Below are 20,097 nucleotides of genomic sequence, written 5' to 3' on the forward strand. Positions count from 1 at the left end.
GCCAGCGCCGCAGCCGCCGCCGTTCGCTGACGCACTAGCGTCGTGACGTCAGTGCCCCGCCCCCTCCGTCTTCCTGCGGAGTTTCGCGTGGAGGCCAGGGGAAGGCGATGGGCGGGACTAAAGGTGAAAGGGGGGTGGTTTCTTTATTTAAATTATTTTTAAATTTAAGTTTTGTGGTGAAAGTTCACTAAGAGTTGAAAAACCGAAGACGAGTTTAAATTCCAAACTAAGAAGCTTACAACCGTGCTAATCAACTTTTTATACCGGTTTAATCGAGACACTGGAAGTCTGGAGGTCATGTGCTGTGTGTAATGTTTAGCAAAATCTTAGTGAAAGAAAGGCGATAGGAAAGGAGGGGGGAATCTCAAATGGGATAAGGAGACGTACGGTTGGAGAAATAGAATCACTTAAGAGCTCTTGAAAATAAATGGTGACCACCATAGAGAAGTGAAATGTTGTGAGAAACAGGATGATTAACCAAGAACGGCTAGCCAGATTAAATCATAAAAATGATCTTTCAGCCAGAAATTCTTTTTCCAACAATGGCATCAGGGGATGGTTACTTGCCCAGGGTGAAGTCAGTTTATAAAAAGATTCGGAGTTACTAACATATTCCCAGTTTTGAATTTGCTGTAATTCTAGGATGGAAGAGTTCATTTAAACTCTTGGGACTGTTTTTACTTTCAGCACAAAATCAGTTTATGGTCTCCTTAAACGTAAACCCCACTGTGCTAAATATAGTTCTTCCTTTTGTTTATTCTAAAATTTTTAGTAGGAGCCAGGTTGTTACATGGTTTGGACTGGGCCATGAAGAACCATAAGAGAAAGCACCCTTTCCTGTCCTACTACAGAGAGCAGCTATGAAAGTACTGGTGAATTTATCACCAGGTAGCTGCTTTCCAGCAGAAAAAGAAAATGCTGAAGCCATTTTTCTAAGCAGTGGAGGCTAGACATCCTAGTCTTCATTTAGGTAAAATCTAAGTCTCGATTGAAGTAAATTTCATATCTATTGCATCTTTAGAAAGCGCATCAAAACTTACATATTCGGTACATAAATTGTTCTACTCAGTTCTCCAATCTTGGAACAATAGAAAAAATTTTATCTTAAAAGACCTTTTGAAAATTAAAATTTGCACTGAATTTTAGGTCCTTAGTTGTATTTTATGCAGATGGATATTTTAAACTCAGTAGAAATCATGTCCTTTAAACCCAAGTGATAGAGATCACAGAACATCCTTGTTTCTTAAGGTGAGAGAGAAAAGAAAGTATAACATTGTGCTGCTATAGTGGGAGAGCTGGTTGGCTAATGGAATGCTTCCATTTCTAAATCTGTGATTTCAATAATTGTTAGAGAAAGTTTTCCATCAGTAAGTTAAATCAACTGGTTAAATCCAATATAAACTTACAAAGTTTGATTGAATTTTGAATTGATTTACCACATTACTAAAATAATTATCCATGTTGACCATTAGGCTTTTGGAAAAGTAAGTATTGTATTGCTTTTTGTCCCATTATATTACCTTATTATATAGACTTCTTGATTACTTGTCATGATACTCAAATGTATTCAAAGGGGGAAAGAAGTAATCTGTAAGGCCATTTCTCCTCAAAGAACATGTAAAGGATTTATTATGAAATGAAAATAAAGATAAAGCTATTTTAAAAGAGATCAGGAGGTGAGCTAAATTTCTGGTACAGAGGGAATGAAATATTAAAAAACAGTTTAGGATTATAAAATTAAAATGTTTCCTTAAGATGTTTATAGATTTTTGTTTAAATGAATAAAATAGTCCTCTAACTTTTGCAAAGTTAAGGACACTAGTTTCTTTTGTACATTTGTCCTTAAAAAATGTAGAACTCAGAAGGAATGAGAGAGAGAGATCATGACCTCAGGAGCTCTGTCCAGCCGGGCAATGTAGTGAGATCCTTAACAAACACCCTACGTTAAAAAAAAAAGTAAATAATTTGTAAACTGTTGTGAAGAAATAAGAATTCTGGTTATTGTAATGAATGAAATCATTGTACAGAGGACAAAAAAAAATAAATTATATAACTGTCTCTAATCAATAAAAAAGATGCATAATTCATAGTGGATCCATAAAGAATTAAAAACCTTTAAGTAACTAATCAAAATGATAATATCTTTCTTTCATTTAGGAATTCTGTCTCTAACAATGGTATTGGGATGTTTAGCTGCTCAAGGTGAAGTCATTTGAAAAAAAGATTCAGTTACTCACATATTCCCAATTCTGAATTTGCTGAGATTCCAGGATGGAGAGAATATTTAATTTACATGTAAGTACCTTTACTGGGTGGGTGTAAGCTTGTTAATAAGTAGCATGGTAACTTAACTCATTGGAACTAGAGAGGTCCCTGGAGACCCAAACCTTAGGGCTAGGGCTCTTCATACCATCATCCTGGCATGCGCCCACAAACCTTACATGAAAGCTGTGGGAATCCTTGATTACTATTCCCAGAGCCCCTAAATTGACCATTTCTCCTACATCCGGTACTTCGTTCAGAGGCTTCAAATTGCCTCAGTATATGAGGTGTACATTTAGAAAGAACGATGTAGGAAAGGAGGACACTTAAAAACTAAGGACTGTTTTTCACTGAGAAGAAAACACTCCTGCAGAAAAATCTTTTTGACCATTTGTAAACATCACACCCCCTAAGTTCTACGAGGTTATTATCAAACCATATCAATATCACTGAATCATTTCAGAGTCACCAGATCCTGAAATGTGAGCTGAAGATAGCCAAGAACACCTGACCCCTACTCCCATGATTTATATTATATTTAAAATAGCAATGATACATTAATCTAAATGCCTTAAAATAGAGAAAAGAAAAATATAATTTCAGTAGAAATTAACTGTCTTGGTTGAGAGAAGTAATCCTTTAGCCTTCGCTATCAAACACTGACATCTATTGTACATTGTTTGGATTTATTAGCAGACAGCCTGTATCTCAGTCATCAGTGTTTCCCAGCATTTAGAAATAGTTTTATTTTTAAGCCACATGTGGTGGCGTGCACCTGTAATCCCCGCACAGGGAGGCTGAGGCAGGAGGATCTCTGTGAGAGCAGCCTGGACTACACAGTGAGTTCCAGGTCAGTCTCAACTACTTAGTGAGACCCTGTCTCAAAAAACCAAAAAAAAAAAAAGTTTAGGTTTTTAGCCAGGCAGGGTGATACTAGCCTATGATCCCGATATTCTGAGATTCTGGGGTGGGAAGTTTGTGAGTTTAAACCCAGCCCGGGGAATTTAGTGACTTAGTCAGACCCTATGTCAAATAAAATTTTAAAAGCGCTGGGGATGTTACTTACTGTGAATGCCTTAGGCTCAACCCCATTATTCTTACCCCCTCAAGAGAGCTTATTTTTTATTTCTGTTTTCATCACAAAATTATTAGAAAGATTCCAAATGGAGTTGTTTTCAGTTTCTGAAGCACATTTGTTAGAAATGTATATCAATTGTCTAAACAAATCATCTGATTTATTTTTGTGATTTTTCTGGTGTTCCATTTCTGGAACAATATCATGTTAATAAACCCTTGAAGCAAGATCATTGTATCACATTATTTCATATTATTCCAAGGGAAAACAACTCAATAAAAAAGGGCTAAGTCTAATGAAATTCCATAAATATTTTTATAAAGGAAAACATAATATGATTGAGATACACAAATTCTTACTTGAGAATGAATTTAAGATTGTCACATTTAATTAAACTACTAGGCACACTTAGGGTTTGACATTTTCTGAAATAATGATGTCCTTTTTTTTTCTTTAAAGAGTGACAATTGCTTTGATTCCCTAAAACATTTGAAGCACAAGCACTTTGGTGGAAGAAAAGGGTACAATTTGAAGTAATAATAAATACAATATCTTATTATAGCCTGTTTTATTTCATTATGGAATTTAATTTACAATTTTAGGACACTAAAATATTAGTTCTGTGGACCTACCACTTCGCTTTAATGCTTCACTCAATGTAGGATAGATAACATGAGTAGAAAATCTGTTCATGTGTAAGCCTTCTCATTTTTTAAAAATGTTATATGTGTGGCCACTGGTGACAAAGAAATTGGAAGGATCAGGAGTAAGCATTCATTTTGCTATAAGCCTGTTTTGTGATTGAGAAGCAAGTCTACTAATTCTTTTGTTTCCCTATTCCTAAAGAGAAATACGGTGGGAATGTAAACTAGTATAACCACTAGGGAAATCAGTGTAGAGATTCCTCAAACTAAAAATAGAAATTCCATTTGATCCAGGTGTTCCTTTCTAGATACCTTTCATATCCATATGAACATACCCATGTTTATTGCTGCACAATTTAGAATAGCCGGATCTTGGAAACAGCAGGTATGACAATCAACAGATTAAGGAAAATGTGGTATCTGTACACAGTGGAGATCTATGTTGCTACAAAGAGATAAATTTGAGGCGTTTGTCGGAAAAATGGATGCAACTTGAGAGCATAATGTTAAGTGAGATAAGTCATATGCAGAACACAAAGAACAAAATAGAAAACGGATACATAGGAAATAGGGAGAAATTCAAATACTTCCCCAAACTACAATTCCCATTGTTTTAAAAATATTTCAATTTGTATGGTAACTGGTTACACTTATACTACTAGTTTATCTTAGTTCACTGAAAATAAAGACTTGTGTTATTATCTGTTCCTTTTTTTTTAGGATTTTTTTTTTTTTGGTTTATATCTTGTACTCTGAGAAACTACTTTGAAGATAATGAAACAGTGTAATTACTATCATTATTCTCTTATTATAAAATTTTGTGTTATTTTTTGATAAAATTAAAAATTAAAAAAGAAAAAAACGATAATATATCATCTGCAAACTATAAAAAAAGAACATTGTAATATAGAGGTGTTATACTACCCAAACTACTGAGTGTGTGTGGAAAAAGATAACAGATGTGGCCTTGCTTTGACATTTTTGGAAGACAAGATATCAACTCAGTATGAAACTGATGACAATGTCATTTCAATACAATTTGTTATCTTAAAAAAACAGTAAATAAATATACATGATTTTTGAAGAAGTCATATTCTGTCATGGATAAACTAGTGGTTTACATTTAGTGTCATAGCCTTTGATAAAGTGAAGCATCACCATCTGTTCTGATGTGTACATGTGATTTGGTGAATACATAGGTATGGTTGTATATGGCTTAAAGTGATAATATGCCTCTAATTTTAATTTGTAGCTTTCTCATAAAAGAACATTGAAAGACATTGCTAATTTGTAGACTTGTGGGTTATATTTCCTTCTGTATGTTAATATCACTAGTCCACAGAGATTTTGATTTTGGGTTTTTTTTTTTGTGTGTGTGGTACTGGGGATTGAACTCAGGACCTTGCACTTGCAACGCAGATGTGGAGCCACTGAACTATATCCCCAGCCCCCTGCCCACAGTTTTGTTTTGTTTTTTTAATATATGAGTGTAGAAACTTGCATATATTGGATGTAGACATAAAGGATGGTCCAAACATTGATGGATAATCTGAAGATCATGCTAATCAGCTGATTGGACTGCTTTCAGCTGGTAGGAACCAAGAGTTGAAAATCACAGACAGAAATGATGTCTTAATTTCAAAATAATTAGTCTTTAGTCCAGAAATAAAACAATTTAACCATCGAACTTTAAAATACTTGAAATCCTAATTTGAAAACATTCATGCTCATTAAAAACTCAATCTATAATCCATATTTGCAGAAGGATTTTAATAGTACTTAAAATGGCTATAAAATGAACTACTTGCTGGCAAATTAATAATGTCTTCCCCCATCCTTAACTGGGGATTTTAGAAGAGAAGGAAGCCACTAAACTGAAAGACATAGCTGAAAAATTAACCATAATGGCTTTTTACTTCTGACTATCAAATCCCTACTAAGTAATAGTGACAGTATTATTTTGACATTAATTTTGTGGCATTTATCTATTTTTAAGCAAAACTGATTAGATATAAATATATTTTCATTTTCAGATGTTTAGAATTTTAATCTACATATTTTTTCTGGATTTTGATAATTTTTCTTCTGTGCATACTGCCTGTTTACTTGACAACTGATGTATGTCTAGATTTTTAGCTTATGCACTTTTTTTTTTTTTGGTACTGGGAATCGATCTCATGACCTTGTACTTGGAAGGCAGGCACAGAGCCACTGAGCTAAATCCCTGGCCCTCTGAACATTTCTTTTTGCTTGTTTTATGAGAACTCCATCAATTCAATGGTTCTACATTCTAAGGGGAAAAAAAATCATTCCACTAAAGAGCATGCTTTTTAAAAAACAAATAAATTATGTGGGTATAATTCATTCAGATTATTCAAGTACTTACCACTGAATTTTCTTAAGCTTAACTGAGTTTGAGATAATTTACTTACTAATATTTCATTAGAATTTTGTTATTTTCCTATTAAAATTCCCATAATAGCAACATACTTATGTATTGAACACCCAGCTCCAAATATAATAAAAAATATCAACTCTGCCTGTTTATTCATTCAGTGTATGGCCTTCTACATGCTAGGCTCTTTGCTGGGCTCTGGATTAGTTGTGGACTAGTCAAGAAAAGGAAAGACCTTGTTCTAATAGGTCTTATATTTTAACAGGGAACACAGATACCAAAGACAGAGAAATGCAATAATTTCAAATATTCATAAGTATTAAGAAAAAAAATGCAGGAGAGAGGGCTGTACCTTTTAGGTGGATATCCTGCGGGTGACTTGAGGATGAGCTCTTTCAGCCGAGGACAGACCTATCAATTCTGAGGGAGAAGCATTTTAGATAGAGAGACAGGCAGGTAAGGTACATTCACTTTGTGGTGGAAGGCATTGTGTGGCAGGAAGAGAGTTGGGGCATCCAATGATAATGACCTTTGTTGGCCGAGGGAAGGAACATCTTATTATTTACTTATTTATTTACTTTTTGTCGGTTTGGTTTTTGAGACAGGGTCTCACTATGTAGCCCAGGCTTGTTTCAAACTCACAGTGATCCTCCTGCCTCAGCCTCCTGAGTGCTGGAATTACAGGCTTGCACCACCATGCCCAGCTCAGCTTATTTCACTTTAAATGTAGCAAGAAACCATAGGAGGGTTGTAAGCAGGTGATTACATGACCTGTTTGCATTTCAAAGGAAATCTTTATTTGTCTTTTAATAGTTTAGAATATGTTGTACATTTTACACAGGAAGACAACTTTCTCTTACACATCAAGGATGTGTTTCTTTTTAGAGGATTATAATATTTAACTCACACCAAAATGGTAGAAATAATTAACAATATATATGACTTTCTATCCAGATATTTTAATAACTATAAAAAGCAACTAATTCAGTACCTGTAAGAGAAATTATTTTTTCTCAATGAAAACCATAACTGTAACTTAAAGGAAACAATTTTGATTATATAAAACTGAAATAACCCACTTAAAAAGTGAAAAAAAAGTCATTTTGTTGAAATGTACTTATTAGATAAGTGTGATAAAACCACCTGACAAAGAACTTCCAACAAGCAGAACTAATTTTAGAGAGGCTGAGGACTGAGCCTTATTTTCTCAGTGAGATAAAAAAGCACATAGATAAATCTGGGAACACTTTGTAGCATTCAAATATACACATTTTTGTATTGGAAGATTATTTTTCTTTTAGAAACTACTTTTTCCCTCTTCTATTGAACAACTGAACTGTTTCATGGATTGTTTAACTTTAAAGTTAACTTATTAAATAGAGGAATTTAGAAAGGAATTAGGACATAAAAGATAAAAATAATTAAAATAGGAAAAGTACAGCTGAAAGAAAATGCAATATTAGAGAACTTTGCTATGATGGTGGGCTCTGCAGCATTTTTCTCTAGCTGTGTGCCCTTGAGCAGGCCATCATCTCTGTGGTATCAGTTTCTTTGGCTATAAAGTGAGGTTCACTAAGAGAGTGACCATTTTTAGTGATAAGATTTTATAAATCTATATTCTCAAAGGACAAGTTTGGATTCTATTTTATGCCCAACAGTCAATGTATAAGTGGGTCTACAAAATGTCTTTTCTTCAGCTCTTTTTACACTTAAGCATACTGGTCATTGCCTGACGCTGTTTCCTGCTCTTCTGTGTCCTTTTCTGCATTCTAGGAATGAGATATTGTGGCCTTCATTACTAAAGATCCTTTGTTCTCTAGCTTCTGGTTGCATTTAGCCACTGAGAGCTACTGGCACAAGATCAGAGGGCAGCACAAGAAGAGTTTGGGTTGTTTCTTCTCCTCTTCCAGTTAGACTGAGATTCTGGCTTCCCTCTATAACTATACCTCCTATCAGACCCCCTTCTATGGCTGCAACTCTCACTTTCTCCTTTCTGTCCAACTGTGGTAATGCCATTCCAATGTATTGACCATTGAGGGCCTCACTATTCCTGGGGTCCCTTAACTACCCACATTTCTGTAATGACTCTTTCAATTACTTCGTCCTCAACATCTCCTTTGAACTGTGCCTTCAATATCCTGCCAGGACTGACTGAGTGAATAATACACGGAATGATTTAAATTTTCCTGATTCCCACAACTTTGTTCAAACCCAGTGTGTCCCATCTTGGGAAAAAAAGCCAAGCTCCTGACAGTATCTTACATGACTTGTTCTGTGTTTGCTCCGCTGCACCCACAATGGTGTCCTTGCTAATCTACCTTATCAAGTTACTTGCCTGCCTCAAGATTTTTGTACTTTCTGTACCTGCGGCTTATTTCCTGAGGTATTTGCATGGCCAATTTCTTCAAGTCTTTCCTTAATGTCCCCTTTTCTGTGAGGTTGCCCTGATCACATACTTTAAACTGCAAGCCTCTCCACCTCCCATCTCTGGTTTTTGCCTTTTTTCCCTTTATACCATTTATCATCTTCTAATATGATATATTATTTATCTGTTTTGTTTGTTGTCTGTCTTCCTATAATAAAGTGGACTATTCTAGGTGGGCAAGGTTATCATCTGTTTTGTTCATTTTCATATTTCTGGAGTCTTATAATAGAGCCTGGCACATATTAGAGTCTCAATATTGTAAAACACATGGTTTATTTATTTATTTTGGTTCCAGGGATTGTACTTGGGACCTTGTGCTTGTGAGGCAGGCAGCAGAATGACTGAGCTAAATCCCTGGCCCCAAACTTGTCATTTAAAAAATATTTTCTACTGTGAAACATTTGTACTCTGGAAAATTCTCTGCAAAGATAAGGGCTTGTTTAAATATGTGTGTTGGAGAGGAAATAAGAGGTCATTTTAATTAGATAAAGGTGGTTTCTTTCCTTTTAATCAAAGCAGTTCATTCTTTAGAAAATTTCTGAAAATACTCAAGCTATATATATTGGACTATATCCAGAAGTTTTTGGGAATACAACATCTGTAACATTCTATAGAAATATTGAAATTTTGATGAAGAATATATATAACCATGTTTAGTCATATTTGAGTCAAGGAAAATTGAGTTCTTTTTAATATTTGGTATAGTAGCCCGCTTAACATTTCCTTTACATAGAAAAATCCAACAAATAGGGTAAAAGGGGTAAGAAGATCTTACCATTTTATTTATTTATTTATTTGGTACCAGGGATCAAACTCAAGTCCTGCGCTTGTGAGGCAGGTGGCAGAACCACTGAGCTAAATCCCCGGCCCTTACCCTTTATTTTTAAAATATAGGTATATGGACATATCACTATATATCATATCAGTAATAACAAACTACTGGAGAAAAGTTCTATTTGAATTCACAGAGACTAAATGCTATAGATTAATAAATATCCAAAAAGATGTCTGTTGTAGACTCCTTGGGGTTCGTTTTCTTTATGTGTTCATTTTGGCTGCTCTCATTTACATACTTGTTCTTATTAGGGTTTGAATTTCAGTGCTGGCTGTACTCTGCAATGGGGACAAATGTCTTGCCATGTGATACTAACTTTCCATTACATCCTGAAGCATTTGCCGTCCCAGAGGCAAAGAATTTATGGTTGGTACATGAGAGATGGAACCACTATATAAAATAAGCCAAATTTGAAAGCATATTTTTCCTTGTTGATATAGTTTCAGCATAATGAGAACTCAAAATAAGCAACTAATGACCAAAAATGAATCATTTTTAAAATAATATTTTTGGCATGAAATACCTAAAGTTTCTAGTTGGTTGATAATTTTCATAGCAACCATGGTATTTGGCATGTCCTAAACACCTTTCATTAGAAGACTTCAGACCCCTTTGGAGCAGTTCATTATACTCTGAAACAGTTCTGAGTATCAAAGAAAATAATACACAATTTTTTGAAATTCTGTGACAGTATAGAGACTATGCTGTAGCAAGTATTTAAAACGAAGTAAAAAACTTCTCACAATTGTCCAGCCAAGCAGAAAATTGCATCTGTAGAGATTCAGAAGTATTGAAAGTCAGTCCCCAAGTTAGAGTTTGATCAGAATTCCAAACTTAGATGTTTTTTTTTTTCTTTAAAATAAATAAATACATGAGCTGTGGAAGGCACTTCAATAGTAGGGTCACTATAAATAGCCATGCAAATCACATGATATTGTATACCCCAAGAATTTTGTATACTTGCCAACTTCTCATCATTCTTCACTATATGTTATGAGATTTTTGAGGAGGCATATATTTTTTTTTTACCAGAAAACCATGGGAAAACAGTATTAAAAATAGTAGTCAATAATTGTAAAAATTCATCCCAGATCTGTTCATATTTCTGGTCATACCTAACGTGCATGTGACTCTTTATGGTTGTCAAACCTTGCCTTGTATATTACTTGATCCTTATAGCTATTTGTGTGACCTTTGACAAGTCACTCAGCCCCATAGCTTTGTTGTGATGTTTTTTTTGGTACCAGGGATCAAACTTGGGGCCTTGCACTTGCTGGGCAGGTGGCAGAACCACTGAGCTAAATCCCTGGCCCTCCAGCCCGATACCTTTGGCTCCTGTTTAATAAACTAGTTTTCATAGTTGTCGTCTACTAGGAATTCTTTAGAATTTAGAATAGAGTAGTTCAATACATTATGAACTCCTTAAAAGGAAGGTATTATTATAAATGTAAAGTTCTACTATACATTTAGCTTGGTAAACTAAAATTTAAAGAGACTAAGTAAATTGGTTCTAAGTATTTAACCACATTGATCTCAAGAAATTACAGAATAATGGATTAAAAGGTTGATATTTATAGTTTAGATTAAAAACCCAGGAGGTTTTATCACAAAAGTAGCCTCATAAGTAGAAGATAGTACTTTCTAAATAGTATAACCAAATATTTATTCTGAACCATGAACTCATTAACTTGAATCAATTCTCAGCCTTTGGCTCAGATCAAGTGTAGTGTGAAAACATTAATTTTACTTAAATATATCAAACTCAATATGATCTCATAAGTTATTGTTCAAAGTTCAAGCTACATATGACAACAATTTTAAAAGATATCCAATTTAGAGGTGATTAATCCAGAGTTGTTATGAATTATATAAACTGAAAAGAGAAATAGGTGATATTTTTATAAAAACAATAATTTTCAAATATATATTCAAAATAAGATTGCATCAAGTCTTCTTACTAATATTTCATAAGCTTACACATTAGAATAAAACCTTAAGTACATTAAATATTTTGCAAAACATTTCAATTTCAATGAAGTAGTTTTTGCTAGCTTCTGAATTGATTTACTCTAAATATCATGTAAATCTTTATAACTGAAAAATTATTTGTATTTATCAAACATTTCTAACTTCAGAAAGTGATTCTTATAAATTATTTTTTTCTGGGCCAGGGATTTAGCTTAGTGGTTTCGCCACCTGCCTCGCAAGCGTAAGGTCCCGTAGATCTCTGGTATCAACATATGTATGTATATATATATATTTTTTTTTTTTTTTCTTTTTTTAAAGACAGGATCTTGCTGTATAGTCCAGGCTGGCCTTGAACCTTTGTGTGTCCTACACTGGCTTTGAACTTGCTGTCCTTCGGCCTCAGCCTCCCAAGTGCTGGGATTACAGGAATGCCCACTATGTTTTAAAATAGAATATATGTTTTAAGAGAGAAGAGAGAGAGAGAGGGAGAGAGAGAGAGAGAGAGAGAGAGAGAGAGAGAGAATTGCACAGTGAATGACTATTAGCATGTTCAGCTGGGCTCTTAGAAAAGAGAGAAAAATGAGCAGCAGGGATAGATTGAAAGGAAGGCGTATCAGGCATGAGCCAGGCAGTGTCACAGATATGTTATAAATGTATCTTCATTGAATCTTTACCTCAACTGTATGAGATAAGCATTATTATCTCCAATTTAGAGATAAAGAAATTGAGCTTCAGCGAGATGGAGGATTTCCTCAAGAGTGTAGAATCAGCTATATTTGAGCGAATCGGAATGATATCCGGTTCTATATTTTCTCCATTACTCCAGTTCATAATTTATGAACCATCAGATCAGATGTTCCTAAACAAGTGAAGAGGAAGTATTTTTAGGGTTTTTGTTTTGCTTTACACCTCATGTTGGTGGAAGCAGAGTGAGCAGATGGGGGTGAAGTGAGCTATAGATGAATGTGAGATGAAAGGGAGCTGGCAAGAGGCTTTTGACCGGGAAGTGCCCTGGGCAGGCGATGGTTGCTTGCCCTGAGTAAGAGGCAGTGGACCAGGGCGGGCTTCAGGGCGTGCCAGTGAATTAGGGAAGTGCGGTGGGAACTGCTGCTGTGGTTGGGTAAGGTGGATTGGAGGACGTGCTCCTCCCTTATATTAAGGAATAGGAATTTTATAATATTAGGTAAAGAAATTTTACTTTTCTATTCTTAAGAAAAGGGAGGGGTGTTGGTCTTTCATTCTGTTTCAATTCAAATGAAGATGCATCTTTATCTGGAATGTACGTGTAACTATCTTGGAATTAGATTCTCCAGGGTCACATTATCCCTATTCAGCGGACTAGCAACTTCCCAAGATACCAGGCCATGTTTTCTGTAGACTGATGCTGCTTCCTGTCCCAGAACACTGCTTTTAGCCCCAGCTTTGTAATGGGCAGATTACTTCACCTCTCTTGAGCCCCGAAAAATAAGAGGGTTGAATCACATAATCCCTAGACCTCTTTCCAGCCCTTCTGCTCTGCAGTTCCATGAAACAGAAATCACAGATATCCCTTTGGCCCTTTAGGAGAAAAACAACAACAACAACAAAACAAACAAAAAAATCAAGCAAACAAAAAAAAAATTAACTTCCAAAGTAAAAATCATCTGCTATACACATTTTATGTTCCAAAGACTTAAAGTCTGTAAATCATGTAGATTTTCCAGGAAGCAGTCTTAGCATTGTGAGAAAATTTTTCTGTAGGGCAAAACTTTACTAGCAATTAGTTATTATTATTATTTTTTAAATATGACTCTTTTTAAATTTAAAATAAATTACTTATTTGGGGCATCCTACTTAAGTACTTTGAAAACCATAATAATTTTGTCAAACACTCCAAAAGTTACACTCTATGCTCAGAAGCTATGTTAGGGACAATTGCTTGCTATATGTAACAAGGCAAATGAAGACAGTTTTTGGATGTTTCTTTTATAGTGCTGAGGCTGGAACCCAAGTCCTCATGCATAAAAGGCAAGCCCTATGCCATTGAGCTGCAACCTCAGCCCCAAGATAAAAATATACATATTATAATACGTCAGTTATTCAAACTTATATCCTTTAATGATGAATACAAGCTGAAAGGAAGTATTTTATTGTAGCATTACCTTATGCTTTTTTGTGGCATAAGTTTTCTAAGTTCATGAACGGGTGGATAATCGTAGTAAGAAAATGAAGGAGTTTTAGTCATGTGAAAATAAGGTCATATTCTTTCAGAGTTGTTGCCTGCTCAGTAGACACAGGTTGAGTTCCTGGTAACTTGACAAGCACTGCACTACTTGCTGAAGTTACAAAGATCAATAACATGCTCTGTGGCCCTGGAAAGTCAAAAGCTGGTAGGAGGTGCTTGTAGTCAATTTGGAGAAAGGAACCTTGTAAAAAACTTTTCCCCTACTTTACAATTTCATTTGAACCTATGAGATACTATTATTTTGTTTGTTTTACACATGAGAAAACTTGATTTATGTTAAGTTATGGTAACTTGTTATTATTTGTTCAGTATTTGTTTTTCCATTAGACAAGGACTGGGACCAAGTCTATTTTGTCTTCATAGTCTCAGTGCTTAGCATAGTACCTGGCACATAATAATAGGTACTCAATTCATATTTGATGTGTTATGAACTATTGGATCATTGGTAGATACATTAATTATTGGATCACAGATGAACATTAGTTGCATTGATCTTCTTACTCTTTAAGCAAGTGCTCTTTCAATATGCTTTGTCTTTTGCTATAACTATGTACTGCAGTATTAACAGGATAGATGCTTGAAGTCTAGACAAAGAATTATGTATGGCCTAATTTTTAATAAGGGAAGAGATCGCCTTTGAAAATAGAAGATGAACCCTCTTGTAAAAACAGTAGGATGGATCTCCTAGAACTCCAGCATCTTAAAACTCAACCACAAAACCATTTTTCCTTGTTGTTTTAAAAAAATGCTATTACTATATGTTTATAATATATACTAAATATAGTCATTGTGAAGCATTGGTACATACATGAGTCATATTTTGAAACTTTTTTCTTTATGAAGAGATAATTTTGTTTGTGTCAAGCTTTCCCCTTGTCTAATGATTTGGAATAATTTTGAATTGGCCATTAGAAGTGAAGGCAGCAAGTCTGAGAGTTTTGAAGTGCAGTTTGTGCTTTATGAGTAATTTGGATGGTATTTATGATGCTCAGGATGGCTGATATTGAGATGAAGTGATTAGCACATTAGAATAGAATTTAAAGTGACCTTGAAAAAATCAAGTTGTTAATTCTAAAGAGGAGCACATATAGGAAGAACTGTGAATACATGAGAGCTGTGGTATGCAGCTGTGGCAGGAAGGGATTTATAGTACCAACTTACCAAATTCAGGACTGGCAAGCTATTTCATTACTCCTGGAATGCTAATAGGTCTTGGGCCTACAAGTTTAAGAAAGCTGTAACAAGTTGTATGGGACTCAGATTGTTTAAAGAATAATTGAAATTTGGAAATAGACAATAAGTTGAACTTCGATCACATGAGTTCTCCAGAAGTTTTTTTACCTTTACACACTCAGTCTTGGAAGCTACTTGAGGATGTGCTCCGTCAAAATGAGAGGATGGAGTGATATAGGCAAAAACAGTGGATACAAGAGATAGGCAAAGGGCATTCCCCGCACATAGGGAAGGGAGTGCCTGTGTGACAAGTGTGCCCCTGTGACTGAGACCATCTGTCTAGTTGATGCATGTTATAAAGTACTTGGAAAGAATTTTTTCAAGAAGATAAAAATAAAGGAATTCATGATGTGTTTGAATATGTTCAGAAAAAGGTTAAACAATCGGTGGAGAGTTTAGGTTAAATTTTAGCAAAATACCCAAAAACTGACTCCAGGAAATCCTAAGTTTAGGCCAAAAGGAAGAGACTTATAATATTTGTACAAAATTTGGCTACAAATGATGTTTTCATGCTTACAATAACATAATACTAAGTATTAATCTAGCCCAAATTTTGATACAGTGATACTGAGTAGATGAAGAGAAAGGGTACATGTGTGTTATATGGGGAAGGAGAGGGTGGTAAAAGGAAGCTATGCACTTTAATTCCATAGTGAGAATGCACGGAAAATGCCTCTACTAGAAGAGTCAAGTCAGTACCATAGGCAAAAAGAGCATGAAAGAGTTGTGGAAGAAAACATCGAAAGTACCAACCAGTCAACCAAAGAAATTAACAAAACAGAGTCGCTAAGACTTGAATGTGGTCGCCTTTGGAGTGAGGAAAAATGGGGAGCTGCTATTTTTTCACAAAAATTCTTGTAAACTGAATTCTTTGTGTGCATGTACGGCTTAGTTTGAAATGAATAAAGAAATCAAATTATTTAGCTCCATAAAAATATAATTAAAGGGTGACCTATAAAATGCAAATGTGGGAAGATCTGCCTTTTTTCATGGTGATGACAACTGCTTGTTGTACTGTGGAGTCAAAATTTTGCTTCGATACTGTGTTCCAGTAAGGATTATTCTATAGGAATTTCTAAGCAGATGAGGCATTTCCTTCCTTGGAGCCGTGTGGGACTTACTGTGCACACTCAGCAGCCTGGCATGGCTTATGTGCACTTGATGGCGTGAGGCTCGTATGCTGTGCCCTGGCTCAGCGGCGTTCCTCATGACTCCGTGGGCCTCTGGCAGAGGTGTGGTGGGAGGGACAGAGCCCTGCATTTGTAGACTCACACCTCAACCATTTGATCTTTATGCGACCTCAGAGAAGTTACCTAACTTCTCTGGATCTTGGCTTCCCAGTCTGTAAGATGAAGCTGTCTGATATACACCTCATAGCAATGCTGAGTGATAAATGAAATTGTGTTTATAAAACCACTCGGAAGATGCTCCAAATATATCAGTTCCTGCCTATTTGAGATGGAAATTTGTTAGTCGGAAATCTCTCAGGTTCAGAGTAGGAATTGTTTGGATCATAATAATGATGATGTCTATTCGGCTCCATTACAATCATAAAGAGAATTTAAATGATGACTTATTTAATCTTTTATACGATGCAAAACAACCAGTTCTCCTATCCAGAGATGGTCAAGCTTTAAAAATAGTTGGTTTAGTCAAATTATATAGCTCTTTTGATGTCCTACAGACATAACTTGAGTATTTATATGTTACATGTGGCCTAGTGCTGTGAGAAGACTTTAAACATGCTCAGATGCTGTAGATGATGGAATAGTCAAAACATGTCCCATTCAACCTGATTCCCAAATTGCTACATAACCCCTCAAGACTCCAGGAATCATAACTTGTAAACAACCATTCATACATACAGGCATTTCACTTAGAATGCCATTTACATGGCACTGCTCAAGAGCAAGTTTTATTTTTTTCTTTTTCTTTTCTTTTTTGCTCGGCCAAGTATTAACTCTTATACCTGACTCACAAGGATGAGGAAAAAGGAGTGAAGAATTTACTTAGGTAAAAGCTGGTGAGGTCCTTGCAGTGAGTGGACAGTCAAGCCAGCTATTGCAGAAAGGCCTTCCTAAGGGACAAGGACCACATAGTCCTGTGGTCCTCCATAATTCAAGTGCTAAGAAACAATTGTGATATTACCTGAAATGAGTTTCAGGATAAAAAAAATCAGAAAACCATCTCTATGTTGCTACTTTTCAAATCTGCTTTAGTGTTTTACAGTTTAGTGCCTACAAGAGGAAGTATCCATTGTCACATTGAAATACTTTAATTTCATAAAGAAATTTTCACTTTATTTAATTAATTTATTTTTGCTTTTCTGAGACAGGGTCTCACTATGTAGCTCAGACGGGCCTTGAACTCACTATGGAAGCCAGGCTGGTCTTGAACTCACAGATATCCTTCTCCTGCCTCGGCCTCCCGAGTTCTGGAATTACAGGCATACACCACCATGTCCAGTGAAATTTTCACTTTATATGGTTTTTAAAATATAGTAAATGAATATTTTTAATTTTCCATAATTGGCTCACAGTAAAATAGATTACTTATCTTTTATCTACATAAAAGAACATTAAATTCCTGCTTAGTAGTATTTCCTTTTCTCTTCTTCAAACAGGAACAAAACGCTTTTACTAATTCATCAACTGAATGTATCAGTTCCTTCCTTAACGTCTGATGGACTCAAGAGACATCAAGATGACTGACACAGAGTAGCTACCCTGGAAGGGCTCATTTTCTATTTAGGATTGATAGTGGAGGGGTAGAACCCAGATTTAGACAGAAACAATGGTGATAAGAATAACAATAAAAGTACATAAGAACGTAAGATAATACAAAAGTTAGAGAAGCCAAGTCTGTGGTTTTCCAAAGGGCTTCCACAGAAAAGGCGTTTTCTTATAAATGCTTGTAAGCCGGGCATGGTGGCACTCAGAAGGCTGAGGCAGGAGGATCGCTGTGAGTTCGAGACCAGCCTGGGCTACACAGTGAGTTCCAGGTCAGTCTCAACTACATAGTGAGACCCTGTCTCAAAAAAACCAAAACAAAACCAAAAAAAAAAAAAAATCCTTGTGACAATTTGCCTGGCAAGCAAAGAGTTATTGAAAGTATTCATGAAGGATAGCACAAGAACAGAGATTAGAACAACCGGTATGTTAGGGGCATAGCATGAAGCTGTATGTGCTTGGGGTAGGGAGTGACCGTGAGAAGGTCAGGGGAGGTGAGAAACAAGAAACAAAAGATAGAATGTCCCATAGGTAAGAAACAGGTTGATGACGTACTTCCGAGATGCACTGTTGAAAGAACGCTGCTGTTGATACAGAGGGGCTGGAATGAGGAGAGAGACTAGTTAAGGAGTCATCTAGGGAAGAGATTAAAAATCTTCAATTCCAGAATTAAACATGTCAAGGAGGGATGCTAAGTAACAATGAGTCACTAAAACTGTAAACTACTGTGTAAAACCACAGAAATGTACCTACCCTAACCAGGAGCCTGTTGTGACAGTCCATCCCAGTTTAATAGACCCTTCCTGGGGCCACGGTGAAGCACGGTGCCCTCTGCAGTCGGTGTGTGCCACCACCGTGAAGGCCTCGTGACCTCTTGGGATTTATTATAAAGGCTACTTACGGAGCCAGGTTGATTCACCCTCTTTAAATGTCATAAAATAAATGTAGAATGCTCATTTTATCTTAAGTACCCTCTAGAAGACAGTTGCCCTTTGTTCTACTGCCAAAGATAGCACCAATACAACTTTTGTGAAATTGGTACCATGGTGAAATTTCAAGCTATGGCTGAGGATGGCTGTGATTTTACAGGCTTCTCACCGAGGTGAATGAGTTGATGACTTTGCCACAGCATTTTCAGCATTCCAGGCTTGTGATCAAATGGAATCTGGCTCAAGTTTCTTTTGATTTTCATTTTTAGAAACTTGTGATTAGATATGTAAACATTTATAAATATGCATATTTGGATTTGACAGTGATTCCACTGTCAAATACCTGTGCTAAATCCATCAATGAGACAACTGAGGAAATTGTTTCTGGAAAAGTTTTTATTGTTCTTCAGTGTTCCTCAGGCAGGAAGCCACAGGAAATAATGTATTGTGGTGCATATTTCCCTGCAGGATTTGGTGCCATTCATTGTGTAAAATTTTGCTTTCCAGCTGCCCGTAGTTCACATTTTTGTACTTACTTTTCCTTCCAGGATAATTTGATGAAGTCAGTTCCTCACAGGTAGAAAATGTCTTTTTGTTTTTTAAGCCAGACCCCCCCCCCAACACACATTGGAAGATAAACTTAATTAAAAAGAAAAAAAAAAGTAGGATTATTTTGAAATATGAAATAACCATGATTGTAATATGAAATAGTCATTAATTTTAATAATCCTATAGGATACATGCTTTTGGTTAAATAAAAGCAATGTCTGTCAAAATTTTAGATGAGTTTAAGATATAAGTTAGAACCTGAAGTATGGAAATGAAAACAATCTTTTATGGAGATTTCTTGCTTTTATCAGATATGATTTTACTTTAAAATTTCTCTGCTTGCCTTTTATTCTCAGTTCTCTGCATTCGTTATTAAACAGTGAAATATTTTGCCCTGTTCTTAGTATTAGATACTTTACTAGTAATATTAGGTTAGAACTAATATTATGACATTAAGTAACTGAGTTTTTGAACACTCCTAACAGTGTGTGTGTGTTTTTTTAATTCCTGCCTACATACTAGAATCACATGGGGAACTTTAACAAAATACCAATGTACAGACCCAGAGTTACTGATTTGCTTGGTATGGGGTGAAGTGTGGTTGTTCACATTTCATAAAATCTCCCAGGCTGATTCTTAATATACAACGGGGTTGAGACCACCAGTCTGTACTGTCCTTTGCAAATGTATCCCAGGCTCTTTTCCAAGCTGCCAAATCTGACTTCCCTGTCACCCATTTATCAGCATTGTGATTTCCAAAACAAGGGGCCCAAGATGATCTATTAGAATATGTGTGTGTGTGTGTGTGTGTGTGTGTGTATAAATTATA

The 20,097-nt window shown here is 35.6% G+C and overlaps 1 long non-coding RNA gene across 2 annotated transcripts in view; it reads left to right on the forward strand.

Annotated features, from left to right (window-relative positions):
* The first annotated feature begins 67 nt into the window (after positions 1–67).
* Positions 68–20,097, forward strand: part of LOC104863040 — a 28,716-nt gene continuing 8,686 nt past the window's right edge. For both annotated transcript variants that reach the window (XR_780475.3, XR_002025393.2), the window contains exons 1-2: positions 68–123; positions 2,158–2,295. This is a non-coding gene — a long non-coding RNA (uncharacterized LOC104863040). The remainder of the gene's footprint in view (positions 124–2,157; positions 2,296–20,097) is intronic.

Source organism: Fukomys damarensis, unplaced genomic scaffold (genome assembly GCF_012274545.1).
Source record: "Fukomys damarensis isolate Sample0158 unplaced genomic scaffold, DMR_v1.0_HiC HiC_scaffold_37, whole genome shotgun sequence".
In the NCBI taxonomy this organism is placed as follows: domain Eukaryota; kingdom Metazoa; phylum Chordata; class Mammalia; order Rodentia; family Bathyergidae; genus Fukomys; species Fukomys damarensis.